Source organism: Nomascus leucogenys, chromosome 22a, assembly GCF_006542625.1.
Source record: "Nomascus leucogenys isolate Asia chromosome 22a, Asia_NLE_v1, whole genome shotgun sequence".
Classification (NCBI taxonomy): domain Eukaryota; kingdom Metazoa; phylum Chordata; class Mammalia; order Primates; family Hylobatidae; genus Nomascus; species Nomascus leucogenys.
In genome coordinates, this window is record NC_044402.1 from 59,093,816 (window position 1) to 59,112,665 (window position 18,850).

The 18,850-nt window shown below is 35.0% G+C and overlaps 1 protein-coding gene across 1 annotated transcript in view; it reads left to right on the forward strand.

The window, feature by feature from the left end:
• COL21A1 (collagen type XXI alpha 1 chain) overlaps nt 1-18,850 on the forward strand; it is a 182,266-nt gene that overhangs the window by 18,119 nt on the left and 145,297 nt on the right. The window lies entirely within an intron of this gene.

Below are 18,850 nucleotides of genomic sequence, written 5' to 3' on the forward strand. Positions count from 1 at the left end.
AGACAGGAGCTCTCTCTGTTGGCCAGGCTAAAGTGCAGCAGTGCAATTCAAAATTCTGGGCTCAATGGTTCTGTCCCCTCAGGCTCCCGAGTATCCAGGACTACAGGCATGAGCCACCATGCTCAGCTAATTAAAAAAAATATTTTTTTGTAGAGACAGGGTTTCTCTGTATTGCCCAGGCTGGGCTTGAACTCCTGATCTCAAGCAATTCTCCTGCCTCAGCCTTCTAAAGTGCTGAGATTCCAGGTGTGAGCCATCATACCCAGCCAAAATAATGCATATGCTTTATAGAAAAGTTGGAAAGCATCAAAAAATAAAAATTACATATCCATAATGCTATTATCTGGAAGTAACAATTTTTGACATTTCTTTGAAAGAGATATAATATCACATAGTTAGCTTACTATATAGTTTTGCATTTTTTTGCATTTTTTCTTTTATTGATATTTTTTAAGTTGTCATTAACTATTCTTGGAACATTTGAATTTTATGCCTCTGTAGTACTCCATCATATGGATGAACCAGCAATTACTTAGTTATTCTTGTACTTTAGTCATTTGTTTTATTCCATACAAGGAGTTTTAATGGACTAAAAATCTCAGCCCTTGACACTCAAAAGCAAATAGTAAGCCAGACCAGAATCCATGTCCACTCACTCTGCTTAGCGTCAGTGGCATCTCCCCATTACTCAAATCCTGGCACACAGGGGGTCTATATATTCACCTGTCAAGTAAGCAATTTCATCTGTCCATGCTTTTTTTAGAAAATTAAGCACAAATTTCATGTATGAACCATTTCATGTCCATGAACCATTTCATGTCCATACATGAAATTTGTGCTTAATTTTCTAAAAACTTAGATGCTTTATATTTCTTATCCTCTACCCTCTAGCAAGAAAATTTGGTTTTATTTTTCCTGAATTCTTTCAGGGAAAGACATCCCTATCTACAAGATGTTTAAGCCAGAGGCTGGGGTCATTCTCTTTCTCCTGTCCACTGCAATCAAATAGTCATAGGACCTGGCCCGTTTTAACTCCTGAATGCCTCTCAAATCAATTTCTGCTCTCAACATCCTTCAGGCCCTTACTGCCTCTCATTTGACTGCTGCCATAAACTTTCCATCTTCCTGTACACCATTCTCCCTATTGCTGCCATTGTGAGCTTTCTAAAATGTGAACCAGAATATGTTTCTCTCTGCTAAAAATCCCTCCTATGGTAAATTTTAACGACAAAGTCTTCACTTAATGCAAAAGGCCATGTTCATGCTATGTTTCCTGAGTACCTGCCCCATCATTCATTTCCTTCACCCCTCACCCCTTTCCCAGTCTCCATGGGCGGTTCACTTCATAAAAACCTTTTCACTGAGCACATCTTGTTCTTTAGTGTTTTTAAGCATTTTCAGGTACTATCTTCCTGTCTTCTTAAGGTCATCTAGCAAATCCCTGGTTTGCCTTTAATTCACAGATGCACTTTACTTCCTCTCAGAGAATGTACCCGTTTCCTCTCAGCCTTCCAGGAACTAGGTATTCACTCCACCAAGCTCCCAATACCTTGCACATACCTCCATTAATGTCTCTATTATTGTATTGTAGTTACATATTTGATATCTTTTCACAAAAAATGCTATACTTGCTGAGGCTATCACTAGGCTTTCTCATCTGTGTATGCTCAGTGCTTAGTACATTGCCTGAATAATAGCAGATGACTGTGCATATTGTGGAATGAATGGATAAACAGACAAACAATAGTGGGAAAATATGTATTAAATTTTATCTCTTGATGATTCTTTCTCTTTCTTTTACAATCTAAACAACCAAGCTTCATATATTTTTCATATCAGAACCAACTGTCAAGACAGGATCTGAAGTTCATTTACTCTGAAGTGTAATAACTGATAATAGTTTATGTCTCCCAAGGGGGTTTTTATTTAACAAGGATGGAATGCTTAATCTAAAGAAAGGAACCTTACTTAGTAGAATTTCCCACAGGCTAAACAAGCATATGGGATTCGTTTTAATTGGGGATTGGAGGTGGGACTTAGAGGTTTTCTCTTTACTCCAAATAGTCTATAGGCTTTGGCTAAATATGAGACCAGTTTTCTTGCTTGCTGGCTCACAGAATGAACTAGCATGTCATATTACACAGCACATTCATTTTTGTTTCTATTATACAGCATAGATCATATGAACTTCACATCTGGTAAACATTTGTACATTGAATGTGCAGCTGCCAAGAATTGTGGTTTCTTGGTAACATCCCAGTGACGCTGAGTCAAGGTCACAAAACCAGCATTGCAGAGTTTTCATGATCTGGAACTGTATCCTGCTTTTACTTATTGAGAAAGTTGCTCTCTTAGTTCCTTTGAGGACCTGTCATGGCAGCATTTTAAGTTTGGAAAATAACTTGGGCGATTCAAAGTCCATTATAGTGTTTGTGGACTCCCCCTATACGAGCCATCCCACAGAGATGGGAATCTTATCTACTTAAAAAAAGTCCAAAGAAAGTATTTCTTAATTCTTCTCAGTGATCTGTTTTCAAAGTTTGATAGTCTCATCAAAAGTTTCATTGTCATAACAACATAACTCTTCCCTAATTTAGTTTTATCACCTTGCACTGTTTTTTATGGAAGTGAGGAGCATTGAATTTTCATATAAACTGCAGTGCTGAAGATACCAGTGCATTGTACCATAAAAGCAAACCAAACAACACCACACAAACAATTCAAGATAAATTAAGTTAGGAAAATGGGGTTTCACAGTGTGACTCAAACTAGGCTTGCCAGTTAGCTTTTGCCTCCAAATGGAAGTCTAACATTTTGGTGTGTGGTTTATATTTTCAACATCCTTAGTGAATTCTGCCTTGAAAAGCCAGATACCATTAATATAATGGAGGCACTGGTTTATTTTATAATGATATAATATATAAAGCTTTTAAAAATGTTTCATGATAGTTACATTTTCCCTCTGGGATTTTGAGGAAGAGGGACAAATATCTATCTCTTGAAGGTTACAGTAGAATCATTAGTAGATGTGTTCATATACATTAAGTAATGAGGAACATTTTGTAAAAAGTTACTTTGCTCTTCTTTCTAGAAAGGAATGATATAACATTCCTATATTTCCAGGTGAAGAAAGCAAAGTGACTTTTGTTGGTATACACCTGACTGTAAAAGCTACCCTGTAGGTAATTCGGCTGTGCCCTATACTTATTTTTCTCCCTGATGTTAGATGAATTAACAATTGGTAACATTTCTAAAATTAGATTTGAAAAGAAAAATTCAAGATATTTGGATTCTTTAAACAATTCTATGTACTATTTGTACTCTTATTCTTGGGAAGAATATTTGAAATAAGGTGAAAAAAGGACATCATGAAATAGCAGGCATAATACTCTTTGTAACTTCTAGAAACATGTACACCACAATAAAGACAGGATGCTCTGTGATTAATCTATTTAAACACTATATGCTTCCAGGGATCTCCTACCCAGGAAACAAAGCCCACAGGAAGACCATCACATAGGAATGGTAAAACATCACAGGCACTTGGCTGACTAGCTGTGTCTAATTTTACCTTCTGCCATTCTAGAATTACTCAAACTTAATTTCAAAATATTCTTTTTTGTTCCCATAATTATTGTGTTTCTTGTCTTTTTAAAGTAATTAAATCTTAAAAAGACTAAAAAAATTAAAGGCCATGAATATGTTTAAAATTTGGAATCCTTTTGTTTTTATGCCAAAGTTCTCATCAGATTATTTTCTGATGTAGATTATTTTTCATTGAGTACCTGAAAATAGTACATTCTTTGGACAGGAACAAGGTGAAAATTTGCCCAAGTGGCAACCTGTAGGCAGCCAAATACCAGGTCTCTGCTGTCAAGTACATTTTTGTTGCCTTCATTCCACCAGCTACCATAGATTCCATCTGGGCTAGAATAGAGAACTTAGCTACTTAAGGTTTTCAAGTTTCCTTACTGGGGAGTGAGTAGTAGCCCACTCAAAGTGAAGCTCTACAAGAGTTCAGAAATTTTGAGTCATGCTATCACTCAGCAGCAGGTGTTGGAATCAATGAAGACCAGTTGACCTAGTGGTTTGTTTCTTGATAACTTGGGGGGTCTCAAAATGATTTAAAGAAATGATTGTTGAGTACAAGGGCAGTTGTTTGCTTTAGTAGAAATCTTATTGTAACTTGCATAATGTTAAAGGAAAATGAAATGTTTTAAGACTTTGAGGGGAAAGATTTAAAATTTGTGGCTTTGGAGGAGTCAGTGGTGTTTAAACTAATTTAGTGGTTAAAGTGATCATGTTTTAGAATTTGAGAAAAGGGAAATATTTTTTGACTTTTTTTTTTCCTGGAGGGTCAGAATTTTTTCTTTCCCCGTTTATTACATTTTAGTTTTATGTTACAATTTACACTGCATGCATGGTATCTTGCTCAACAGCATTGTTGTTCTTTATCACCATCAATTAGATGATGAGAGGTAGGTAGGAAAAGTGGTTGGTGTGATTTGGCTCACTAGTTGTGATAGGTTAAGCAGTACTTTTTGTTAAATAATGGAGTTTAATTTAACTGTAATATTTCAGCATATTTGTCCAAGTGAAATCCAATATGTCATTATTTTCATTTAATGGCCCATATTGATGTGCTTTTTCCATTAAGGGACTTGGTAAAACAGAGAAATATCAGAGAAAGAACAGCCCATAATGTCAATGTTTTTGTTTTGATTTAGTTACATCTGCTGATTTTTAGAAACCCAATCCTTTTTTGGTATTAAATATGATTTTTAAAAAATTTGTTTATGACTCCCATATTCCAAAAAGACTGTGAATTATTAAGTAGCATCACTTATTGACATAAGGTATATGGGTTTCAGAATGAGAAGCATTAAAATAGTATTTTTGTTTTAATTACATATAAAATAAAGTATAGACTATGACACACTTTTGCTAAAGTAAATTGTAAGCCTCCACATTAAGTCATGGAATTCAGCCATACATGGCTATCTGTTCTCTTCATTTAAGAAGTAATTATTGTCTATCTACTATTTTTATGTCAAGAACTATGAGCCTGAGATTTTACCCTACTTGCAAGCTAACTAGTCTGGTGTAGTTTTATAGGTGTTGGCAGAGAGGAGACTGTTGAGTTAGGGACAAAAGACTTTATTACTCACAACTTCATGTTTGCATTGGTTGCTTTTTCCCCTAAGCCCTGTGGGGTGATATGGAAGGACCCAGATAGATGCTATGTACATAGTGGGTGTATGTCATGGCTGAAGAGCTCCAAGCTCAAAAAATCCCCAGTCTTATAAAAAGGGTACTAGTAAATCTCTCCAATGTTTATACTGGAAAAAATTACCTTTATTATTCCAGTCAGGAAACAAATTTGCCCTTATCCCAGGAGAGAGACACTGTCTCCCAAAGCTGTAGGGGATGTATCTCAACATCTTTGGGAAAATAGGTGGAAATAAGATGCACAGAACACTCCATGAGTATCTTCCAATACTTTACAGTTTAAAAAATCAAATAAAATGTAAAATCTTAATGCATGTATCAATTAATTTAGTTCTCATAAGGTGAAAGCCTTTTGGTGACTATCAAGATGAATCATGGTACATTTTGTTACTCTGGCAATAGCTAATGATGTTACACACCTGAGCATCTTTGATTTAAAGGTAGTTTACCATGAATGCATTATGCAAATATCATTCTACATTGCTTACAATTTTTATGTTTTTTAAAAAATTAGTATTATCCCCTTACCCAAAACCCCAGTGTAATAGCTGTAATTATCATAAGAAACATTTACTGGTGACTGCCAGAAAATTTTAATGTGCTTTGTTTGGCACATTAAACAAATGTGCTAAGCATGTAAAGAAAATTGCATAAACCTAGTACCTAAATTTTAGAGGAATTTAATATAGTTTTTAAATTTAATGATTCAGTTACTTGGAAAAGCAAATAAATAGGTGTTTCAGTAAGTCATGTTATAGAATGAAGGATATTACTTATGGCATCCAAACAAAGCTTGAATAAAATATGAAATAAGAAAGTACAGTCTTTCCCTTCATGTTAGAGGGACACTTTTACTTTTCAGTGGGAAGACAAAAATAAGCTCAAGACAATAAAGAGGAAAATAATACAGAAAAAAATAACATGCTACTGTCCTCTCATCTACTGATGTTACTGTCAGTCATGATCAGCCTGTCTTCAAATGAAAAGACAACAAATACATGAACTGATTATCCCAGAAAGTAATGTTGGAAGAACACGGTTTATCCCAGAAGTGACTGGTAGAGTAACAGCAATAAAAACTTATCCAGGGATTCCAATTTTTTTTTGTTCTGAATAGAATGTGGATATCTCTTCCTTTAATATACACTTTGTCTGCATTTAATAAAAAAAAAATACTGAGTGAGTCACATGATACTCACTGGTATGAGAGCAAAAAATGTAAAAGGATGGTCAAAGTCAAGGACACAGATTAATCCACTCACCCTCCATTGCCAAAGCCACCAAGTAGGCTTTAGTTTTTTGGAAACTGTAAGTACTAATCTGTGTGACTCACTTTGAAATTCTTGCAAACATTCCCTGGGAGTCCCTTTTTTTTTTTTTTTTTTTTTAAAGAATAGGAGCTTACACTGAATAAAAAGATATCTGATTGACAACCTCATGAAAATCCTCTAGGCTGAAAGCCAAAGAATCTTTGTGTACATGATTTTTTTCTGAACCTTAAATGTAACCAGATGTATTTTCTTTTAATACTCTCCTACTCAACTGATTTAAATGAATGATTTGTCTTCTAATGGGAAATCTGCGTTTCATCATAGAAATGGATTACATGTCTTACATTTAATTACTCCCTAGAGAAGCAATGCCTCTTTTGTTTAATATTCTTTGAATGTACTGAAGACTTACATAACAATTTTATTATAGGCATGAAATATTAGAGCTTTTTAGATGAATGGATGGAGAAACATGAAAAATATAACCACCATTATCATGTGAGTGAGTAAAGTATAATAAAAATCCTCATAGACAACATTATTAACCTCCTATTTTACAATTAGTTGCCTATAAAGCTAAAATAAAATAAAAGGAAAACACTTTCAATTTTTTTTTTTGAGATGGAATTTCACTCTTGTTGCCAAGGCTGGAGTGCAATAGCTCCATCTCAGCTCACTGCAACCTCCACCTCCTGGGCTCAAGTGATTCTCCTGCCTCAGCCTCCCGAGTAGTTGGGATTACAGGCGTGCACCACCATGCCTGGCTAATTTTTGTATTTTTAGTAGAGATGGAGTTTCATCATGTTGGTCAGGCTGGTCTCGAATTCCTGACCTCAGGTAATCCATCTGCCTCGGCCTCCCAAACTGCTGGGATTACAGGTGTGAGCCACCATGCCTGGCCAACACTTTCAATTTTAAATGCACTCTATAGTTCATGGCCAAAGAATAAAAAGCAAATATAAACCATGAAATTGTGTGTATGTTTAGTAGCTTTCTCGATTTGCTTTTAAATTGTTTTTTGGCAATACTTAATCTATTTCAAAAACATTTTGATTCTGAAATAGAAGCATTACCCTGGAAACACTGATAGTAAAAGAATAGAGCTATGTCAAACCTGATACAGAGAAGGCTATCCAATAAATTAAAGTCTTTATAATATTTTATTTTTTAGAAACAGTCTTGTTCTGTCACTCAGTGCAGTGGTGTGGTCATGGCTCATTGCAGCCTGGAACTCCTGGGCTCAAGCAATTCTCTCACCTCACCTCCTGGGTCACTGGAATTATAGGTGTGTGACACCACAGTTGGCTAACTTTTAAAAATTGTTTATAGAGGCAGGATCTTGCCATGTTGTCCAGACTGTTTTAAAACTTCTAGGCTCAAGTCATTCTCCTGCTTTGACCTCCCAAAGTGCTGGGATTATAAGCATGAACCACCGTGCCTGACCCTTTTGAATACTTTAAACAAATTGAGCTTTTTACCTTACTGCCTTCTTCTTTGGGCAGAGAAATGTGAACATGGTGGCTGATTCCTAGTTTGGAACCTAAGATTTACAAACTTCAAACTCAGTTTCATTAATTAAGGTCCAATTATCAATCCTTGAGGTAAAGCCTCTATTTACTGACTAAATCAGTGATTTCCAATAGAGGGATTTTGTGCCACAGAGAAATTTGGTCATATCTGGGAACATTTGTGGTTGTCACAGCTGAAGATGATGCTACCAGCATCTGGTGGGTGGAAGGATGCTGCAAACCTCCTAAAATGCATGAGACAGACTCCACAATAAACAGTTAATGTGGTTTCAAATGCCAGTAGTTGAGAAACTTTGGACTAACATACATAACAGTACACTTAATGCATAAAGAAGAACTACAAAATATCAATTAACAAGAGGCAGATTTTTCCCTTAAGAATGGAATTGAATTGTGTAGTGGAAAGCAGAAGTCATATGACCTCAAAGGGACTTCGCTAAAACTGTGGGCTCCACCTTTTTGTGACCAGCTTCCTTTAAATCTCAGAGCCTCTCTGTGCTCTTGTAAAATTGAGGTAATAGTATAGTTTCTACTTCAAAGTCTTGTAGAATTAAATAAAATAATGTGTGTAATTGCTTAGTCCGTTGCCTGGTTCCTATAGGATCTCTATAAAAGTCAGCTATTTTTCAAAGTATGACAGTGAAGAAGAGCCTTGTAGCAATTAGAACTGTCTAAAGATAGAATGGTTTGTTTAGAAGGTAGCAAGTTTCCTCTTCTCAGGTAAGTTCAAGTACAGTGTGGACATCTTGTGTCCTTCCGACTCTGTTATGAGTGAATGGCATTCCATCTTTCTTAGTTATACAGAACCATTCTTAAATAAAACATAAAGTCACCGTAAAACATAAAGGTTTTTCACAAGTCTTTAGCAGTTAAGAAATTTTAGGTAAGAATGACACCAAATAAGCATAGACAACACTGATATTGTTCAGCAATTTTAAACTTCCTTTGTGTTTTAATACCAAATGTTGACTACCTTTTTTGCAAACATATTCCCTTTGTTCCTTCTACTAATCAGTGTCGGTTATTTGCTTGGATTCCCCCAGGCTATTTTCTCTGCTTCTGTAGCACCAGAATTCTTTGTACATCTTTTGTGTGGTTATTGCCTGTTACAGGTCGTGGCTGGCCTGCCATTTATCTCTCCATATAACATGACATTAATTGTGCACTCCTTGTATGCCAGTACTGTGCAATGTGCTGTTTATGTATTATGCCATTTGATAAGCAGGCAATAAATGTTAATTCAATGAATAAATATGTTAAGCATAAATGCAATATTGATTGAGCTTCAATACATTATATACCAATACAGTCTATTATTGAAAATTGAAAAAAAGATAAAATACACTTTGAACCCACCCTCTAAAAACTCTTTTTTTGAAGAAACAGAATGATTTATAGTAAACTTCCTATACACAGTTAAGTGCCTTGATTGGAAGAATTGTGATTATTAAATCTTCATAACACCTCAGTGTTTATCAGGCATTTAATAAATAGAGGTATTCTGTAAATCAGGCACTCAATACATATTTGCTTGAAAAATGAATAAAGTGTAAGTCAGTGGATAGATGGGCAAAAATATTCATTGCAACAAGTCAGCTGCTTGACAAAATGCTATCTTAATTGGGTAATAAAATGAAATGTATCCTGATGATATCACAAATGATAATTGACGTGTATCATCACATCCATCGTCAGGATATAATAATATGCTTCAATTATGCAGTAGATGTTTTATTGTAATTTTTTTGTTAATTACAGTTTTGTAAACCAGATCATGTTTATTTATTTTAAATAATTTGAATTTGCAAAACGTCAAGATGCTTGAAGAAATGGTAGTTGGTTGGCAAGAGGTCAGGTGAATAAGGCAAATGAAGCAAAAGTTTGTAGCCCAATGCCTTCAACTTTTGAAGTGTTGGTTATATGGTGTGCAGTTGGGCATTGTGGAGAAGAATTGGGCCCTTTCTGTTGATCAATGCTGGCTGCAGGCATTGCAGTTTTCAGTGCATGTCATCAATTTACTGAGCATACTTTTCAGATGTAATGGTTTCTCTGGGATTCAGAAAGCTGTAGTGGATCAGACTGACAGCAGACCACCAAACAGGGACCATGACTTTTTTTTTTTTTGGTGCAAGTTTGGCTTTGGGAAGCGCGTTGGAGCTTCTTCTGAGCTCGGCTCAACACTGAGCTGGCAGTCGCTGGTTGTTGTATAAAATCCACATTTCATTGCATGTTACAGTTTGATCGAGAACTGGTTCATTATTGTTGCATAGAATAAGAGATGACACTTCAAAACGATGATATTTTTGATTTTTTGCTCAACTCATGAGGCACCCACTTATTGAGCTTTTTCACTTTTCCGATTTGCTTCCAATGCTGAACAACCATAGAATGGCTGACACTGAGTTCTTCAGCAACTTCTCATGTAGTTGTAAGAGGATCAGCTTCAGTGATTGCTCTCAACTGGTCATTGTCAACTTCTGATGACTGGACACTATGCTCCTCATCTTCAAGGCTCTTGTCTTCTTTGCAAAACTTGAACTACCACTGCACTGGACATTCGTTAGCAGTTCCTGGGCCAGATGCGTTGTTGATGTTGCAAGTTGTCTCTACTGCTTTAAGACCCATTTTCAACTCGAATAAGAAAATAGCTCAAATTTGCTTTTTGTCTAACATCATTTCCATAGCCTAAAATAAATATAAAATGAGCAGTAAGTAATAAGACATTAGTAAAAAAAAAGCAAGAAATGTGCATTTAAGTAGTGTATAACATAACCACATTTATTTAAGAATGTATTCCAATATCAAATGGCAAATTTCAACAAGGCAAAAAAAAAAAACACAATAACATTTGCACCAACCCATTTCCATCTAAGAGGGGAGGGAGCTGTTGTCTTATAGATTTATAACAATAACAAGCCATGTGGTGATTTTATTATACAGTTAAAGAGCAGCTTTTGATTTTAGGAAGTGTTGGGAAATGTACTAAGAACAAAACAATGATATGGCTAACAACTTTCATGACTGTATTCTGTTGTTTTTCTTATTCTTTTTTTTTACAAAGCCATATACTTTTATGCTAGGAAGTAATGTTGGAAGACAGTTCTGAGTATTGAATATTCATCAAGTGCATTTTCTTTACACTTTGAAAACAAGATAATTCAGCAAAGTTTGATTACCCCCCTAATATTTTGTACCAAGTTTGTGATCTATAAACATTTTTAGTGTATTCCTCTTAAAAGAGGGTACTAAATTGTATTTAGACAATTTTATAGTACAGATGAAGCCATCTTCTCATTTGGGGACACAGAATTTTAAGTACTTTGCATAGCGTGTCATAATATGTGAAGCTCTTGAGGTTTCATCATTACATGTCATTCTCACGTGAGACGGATTAGAATTGGCTTGCCCCATCCCCTTTTACATATACAACCTCCAGCTCTCAGAGGTGCTTAAGTGATCAGGAGGACCACATACCTGGTGCTTTGCAGTTAGGACTGGAGTTGACTGGAGTTGGGATGGTTTTGCTCTGTGTTGAGATGTGAGTGAAGTTTTCTTGTTGTTCCTAGAATACCCCATGTGGGTGGAAGCCTTCTTCATGTTTAAGCCATGCACTGACTCCTATAGGTTGTTTCTAGAGCAATAACATTATGCCTTTTCCCATTTTAAGGGAGACAGTGTGGTAGATTGGAGAGAACACAGTTTGGGGAGTCAACGCACTCAAGTTCTGATACTGGTCTGTCATTATACTTACTATTGGTTAGAATATTTAACATTATTGTGCTTCAGATTCTATCTGCTGAACAACAAAATTGGGTTGGAAGGACTTTCTGGTAACTTTCGGTCATTTGGTTTATGTTTTTGAGGAAAATTCTCTTTATTTTTCTATTTATAGGGAGTTTCTTATTGAAATGTATTTAATGTGCACTCTTCTGAATTTCTGAGAAAATTCATGGTTGACAGTGCTGTGGAGGGTAAGAGCCACATTTGGGGTGGAGTTCTGTTCAGACAGGTAGTTATCTGAGATAAAGCATTGACTTAATTGGTGGTTTTGTTTCAGATGACCCAGGAGTGGGAACCCACCAAGTGGAGTCCTCCTTATTCATTGGTCCAGTTGTTTAGACAGAAGACACCATTCACTGGAACTCGTATAGTGTCCATTTACAGAAATTTTAATTAAAAAGCTAGCAATATACTTTTATTACACTTGAGAGTATTACCCTCTAACACTATTTCTTTTTATTTGGAAACTTAATATATTTTATGATTAGTACCCAAACTCTACACCTAAACATTTCTTAAAAATATGGATTGGCCATATTTTTATAAGAATTTTAACATTTGAAGAATATGTGCACAACTGAATGTGTTTGCTTAATACAGAAAATACTTGTAGGTTGCTTTGGAACATATAATCAGGTCTTACCTTCTAAATATATATTCTCATGTTCTTAATTTTCAGAAAGAAATTATTCTGTAATTATGTTGTTATTTTAGAAATAAAAGTGATACTGAGGTAGATGATCTCATAAGATTTTTCATTGTTTAAAAATGCAAGCAGGTGTGGAAAAATCCAGCCTAGTGCCCATGTGTTAGGATATTTTGGCCTGAGTAAAAAGATGTGTCAGGAAAGTATAGCTTCAATATTCTACAGGTGGTTAGAGAAAAGAATCGAACTGGAATCTTCTCTTGGTCAGAGGCTGCGAATAATGTTGACCTAGCATTGGCTGTGTACAACTAGTGAGTCTCACATCTGTATGATGTTGACCCTTATCAAGAATTTCTTTTGATGATTCCCATGGGAATTATTTGGCTAACAGAGTAAAAAGAGATGGGGGAGAATTTTCAGCACATTTAAAAGTTATCCTAGTATGAATTGGGCTTTAAAAGACTTCTTTGGTCAAAGAAGGAAAGTTAGGTGTGTGTGAGCAGAAGAGGGATAAATTTTTGCTGTTTGTATATTTGGTTGTATCAACTTTTGGCTCTACTTGGTTCATACTTTCAAAGCTAAAATATGAATTTCCTAAAAATAAATTATCCAAAAATAATAATGTTGGTCCTCTCTGTAGGGTTGGATGTATCTGAGTTGGCTTGGTTTGTTGGAACACGGCCACTAATGCAGCAATAGGTCCCCTATCACAGTGGACTACGTAGTGTTCCACATGTATTCTGTACACTTTGTCCTAGCCAGTCATTCCACTGATATGTGGCTCCAAGAGAAGCCATCACAGAAAGTGTAGGTGGATTAGCATAAATCTATCACCATTGTGAAAAAATGAAACTAAATATCTTACCAGTGACAGGTGAGCCATTAAAATATTTAATTGATTGCCTGTAACATGTAAGGAATTGTGAAGTTAGAGAATTATTGGCTTTAAACTCTGCCCTCAAGGAACTCACAGGCAACTAGTCAAGCAATTGGAATATATACACATATACACATGAACGTGTAATACCTTACAGGAAAATGACAGATGACTGCTTGCAATTCGCAGATAATGCATTATAAGTATTCAGGAAAAGGGGATTCCTTTCAACCATAACAATCACTTGTTTTTCCACTCTTGCTTTCGCAAATTCTGCTGTTAAAGGAAGGGAAGAAAAATATTATTTATTTGGTTCTTACAGTTGGTTAGAGACTGTGAAAAGTGCTTTTTTGCCATTTTCCTTAGCATTTTACTTAACAGCCCTTCAAGGTAGATGCGGTAGATTTATCCTTGCTTTTAGAGAGGAGGATAGTAAGATTCAGAGAGAATTAAGAAACTTGCTTTAGTCACACAGGGAGTGAGAATTTAAGCATGTTTTAACTGAAAACCAGTACGATTTCAACTATGCCATAGTTTCTAGCAGTATGTGCAGGAAAATGCAAAAGTGCCTAGATTTGGGCAAATCTCCAGAAACATTTCCATCTTGATCCATAGTTGCACTGCCAGGTGAGGATGGTGGACCCTTCTGCAAGTAGAGTATGAGTCTGGAGTGGGGAGGGTGTCCAAAGAGAACACAGCTGCAGGATAAGGTGTCCTACACCAGTCTTTGAAAAGCAGATATTTGGGATAATTAAGGATATGGAATGAGAGAGGTTCTACCCACACTCTCAGAGATATTATTGCAATGGGTTGAAGATTTAGCAGGAGGTGAGAAAATGGAAGGAATGAAATGAAGACTTCTGTCTCATCAGGCTTTGCCATGAGGAGACGGAAAGGAAAGAACATGCAAATAAAAGAATCCAGGGAAGAACAATACTTTAAGATTAAGTGTCAAATTTCTCAGTTTTGAAATTGCCTGCCACATGTATATAACATAGGACGTTAAGCATTTGCGAACATGGTTAGGAGATAGTTACTGGATGTGATGAAGAGCTGACCAAGGTTATGTGACTGGACAGTTTTAATTTAAAGTTGACTGTTCAGCTATATATTAACCTGCCCTTTGGCTCTTTTTATTTGTTGTGCCCAAAAGCATTGAGTCACATAAAAGAAACTTACATGAAGCAAAGTCAAAGACTGGAGTCAATCCTGGGTTAACAATGAAGTGCTTAAATAAGGGTAAAAAATTCAATAAATGGAAAACATAAGACAAAAATCTTTTTAAAATCATTAATGTAAAATATAACCATTTTGGTTCTTATTTTTGTTTTGCCTAACAACCATATGCCATGATCAAACGGATTTCTAATTTGCAAAAAATGTTCTAAATGAAAAAAAAAAGGGGGGCCTTGACTGTTTAGGGTAGAATGTTGAGTCTATTTTGGTTATCATGATTCAGTAAAAGCTATTAAATCCACAGACTCTGCTAGTCTGTAATAGAGGAAGTCCTTGTCCCTGTTCTTTCTCCAACACTGGAATCAGAGGATAACCATACTCTAGATTCTATTTATTCTGGCACAGCTTAGTTCATTGGATTTGTTTCCAATTTAAATGATCCCTTTGCCAGGTGAAGTTGGTAATGATTAAAGGAATTTAAAAATATGTATTCAATTCACTGAGATGCTTTTCACATATTTAGCTATCATTTAGAAATTCCATTCATGATAGGATGGATAAATATTTTAAGTTGCCAAATTTATTTTTATAGTTGAAATTAGCCCAGATTGCCAACTTAAGTTGGATTGCAACAAACCAGTTCAGGGTTTCCATGGAAACATGATTTCATCCCATCTATGAAAACCATTTTGTGTTTTCTCCTTTATCATGGAACTTGAAATTCTGCAATGTTTTTCCTGTGATTCCTGCTCCAAGAAAAAGAAAACAGGTTTCCAATTATACAAATATTCACATTTAGCTTATTAAAGTTTAACTCCAAGGGACATTTTAATTTAGGGAGATAGACAATGGCTATAGCCTCAAATCTTTCCTATTTAGGTACCACTTTGTGTTTTTGTTATTTTTGTTTTCTATTTTCAAATACTTGGGTCACCCTCCAGTCAAAATTGTTCTAAGCTATGTTAAATTCATACTTCTAATATCCTTATTATTTGGTGTTTAGCCGATTTAGAAATCTTCAGTGAAAGAGCTGTGACATTCTTCATTTTTACTTTCTCCCATGCCTGGCGCAAATAGGTTCTCAGTAAATACTTACTGAATAAATGATGGATCTGACATTTGTGTGCCCTCTGTGGGCTTAGCGCTGTTAAGGGCTCTGTAGTACACAACACAAAAAATGTCTATAATATACTTTTTTTTTCCGTAAAGGAGTGCTCTACGGAGGGAAAATAGTGAAATGTATGTGCTTGATACTTACTTTTTAACCTCATATACGCCAGAGTTTTACTATTTTGTTTAATCTTTACAACAGTCATTGAAGGGCTAGTGAATTATACTGATGTCTTCAGATGAAGATACTGTGGCTAAGCAAGGCCATGAGAGTGACTGTTGGGCCAAGGTTTGAATACCAGCCCAGGATTGGCAAGTACACTTGCTAGTTGGAGAGACAAGTCCCTCCACACAAAGCAATTAGTGAGCTAGGAGGTATTACTGGCTCTGAGGAGTTCAGACAAGGAAAGATTATGTGGATGAGGGTAGTCATGGATAATGTAAGTGAAAACGTCACTACATAATGAGCTCTATACCATATACTAATCAATACTACATATTTGTAGTTTATCTATTGAAATAAAATGTCTTGGCTTTGGGACTTGTTTATTAAATGTGTACATTTTTTAAAAATAAGACTATGAAATAGCATGCAGATACTTTTGTCGTAGAAACAACCAAAGGAATACATGCAAACTGATTTATCATAGAGTCACAGAATATCAGACTGGTCAGCCCTCTACTTTTTAATAGAAAAGAAAACTGAGTCTAAGACAGCAGTCACACCTAATTTTTTCTTTCTCTCTTGCTTAAATTCATATGATGGCAGAATCAGGCAAAACTCAGTCTTCCAACATCCAGTCTAATATTCTTTAAGCTGTGTAATGCTTTCATTCTTTCATTTGTAGCATAGGTACATATTAATGAATAAAAATAATTTTAAGAATTTTGAGTATATATCATTCATTTTTCATGCTCCAATAAACTATTATATAAACATGTTGTGGTGAAAACCACGCATTTCACATCCTTGTGCAAAATATTCTTAGAGATCATTGAGATGTTAAATGCTCTATTAAGTGAGGTGAAAATGATGCTCTGTATCAATTCATTACCTATTTTTCTGTGCCTTTTCCTTGGTTATATTCTGTTCCTTTGCTGACTCCAAGCTATAGTTTCTTTCCTAGGTCTTCTCTTGGGTTCCATGTAAGTGTTAAGCACTTTTGTTTTTCATGATTAGTTGTTTTCCTTGAAAGGGAAAAGTTTCAAATTTAGAAAGATAATTATAATCATTCTTAAATGCTAAGTCCTTATCAATACGTCATTAGTCTAACACTAGAATTTCTCGTATAAACCTAGAATCCCTCAGAATAGGAATAGGTATTTTATTGGTAGCAAACCTATGCTATAAAATTTCTTATTAAGTAGTGTATATTCACAGTAAGAATAATATTCTTTTGGTGGGGGGCTGTGTTCCTGATTAGCAATTAACATTAAATAATATGTATCAGTGGTGATCTCAGAATAGCAATAACAGAACCAGGATAATTCAAAATCGAAAAATAATGATCCAAACTTTAAAAATGAACCAAATTAGAGAGTACAAATCAATTATACAAGGCTCCAAAGAACCATAATGCATTTCTAGGAAACCCTCTATTGTATTACATATACAATTTGAATATAAGAAATGTTAATGAAGTACTTTGCACTAATCTTGCTTGCCCTTCTTAGAATTAAGAATAATTTAGGAGTGAATGATTTAGGTTAGACCAAATTTCTTAAACTTTCCAGGAAATTTCAGTTGATACCATCTTTTTCTCCAGTGCCTATGTCACAATTTTACACTCTTCCAAACTCATCAAACTTGGTTAGAAAAATTTGAAAAATAATTACTCAACTCTTCCTTAGAATTGCTGACATATGCAATGAACAAATATTCATTGGGTTTTGATAAAAGTGGTATAGATTGATGTATTTTATTAATCAGGCTGGCTTAAATTGGTTCAGCTGGAAACTAGGAACTGGGAGAAGGCGCAATTAAAAAATGAGTAGTTTGAATTTTTAGAGACTGACCCAGTGAAATAGCGTTTGTTTAAAAAAATGGTGACAATCACAGTAATTTAATTATGTGTATCATACATTTGAGTGACATCTTCCTCTCTCCCCCAGTTTGGTAATTCTTCTAGAAACACTGCAAATCAGATGAGTTGTTTTTGCCTTTTGTTTTGCTTTGTTTTGAATTGAGGTAAATAATTCAATATAGGACTTTCCTGCCTGCCATGGCTGTTTACATTACTACCCTGCATGCTCTGTGAGAATAATGCTGCTATTGGCCACACCTAAGAACAGGAAAGAATATTTCTGACATATTTTTTAGTAACTCCAACTATTAAAAAGGTTTAAAGTAAGAGAAAAACAAGACTAACTGGGTTAATTTTTTTCTAACTCATTTTAGAAACAAATTAGAAATAAATAAAAATTTGTATTCAGAATACAAATTCCTTGGTGACTGTGTGCATTACAAATATTTTCTCCCACTGTGTGGCCTATCCTTTCATTATCTATCTATCTATCTATCTATCTATCTATCTATCTATCTATCTAATCTATACACACACACACACGCATAAAATTTACACATATATAGAACTTGCTCTCGCTATATAAAGATTATATATATTTATAAATAAAAGTGTATACGTAGAATTCTATCTACATAAAGCTTATATATCCATTTGAATACTTAAGGACTTAAAGGAAACACAACCACCGTGCTACTGTCACACACATGCATTTTTTTAAATGGTGAATATCATCTAATGTCCTGTCCATGTTCAGTTTTCTCTGATTGACTCAAAAATATCTATTTACATTCAGTGATTTAAATTAGGATCTCAACGAAGTCCACAATAGCATGTAATTGATGCCTCTTAAGTTTCCTTACCCTTGTCATACCATTTGTTTATTGAATAATTTTAGAATTTCTAGATTTCACTGATTTTGTCCTCTTGGTGTCATGTAACACAGTACTGAATTTCTTTTATTTAGGTAGCTATAGAGTCTTGAGTAGATTCAAATTTTACTTTTTATTGGCAAAAACAATTCACAAAAGAGGGTGATGTGCTCCTCCTATTATATCTTGTTTGGAGGAATATATGTCTTTTTAAAATTTTATTTTATTTTATTTTATTATACTTTGTTTTAGGGTACATGTGCACAATGTGCAGGTTTGTTACATATGTATACATGTGCCATGCTGGAGTGCTGCACCCATTAACCCGTCATTTAG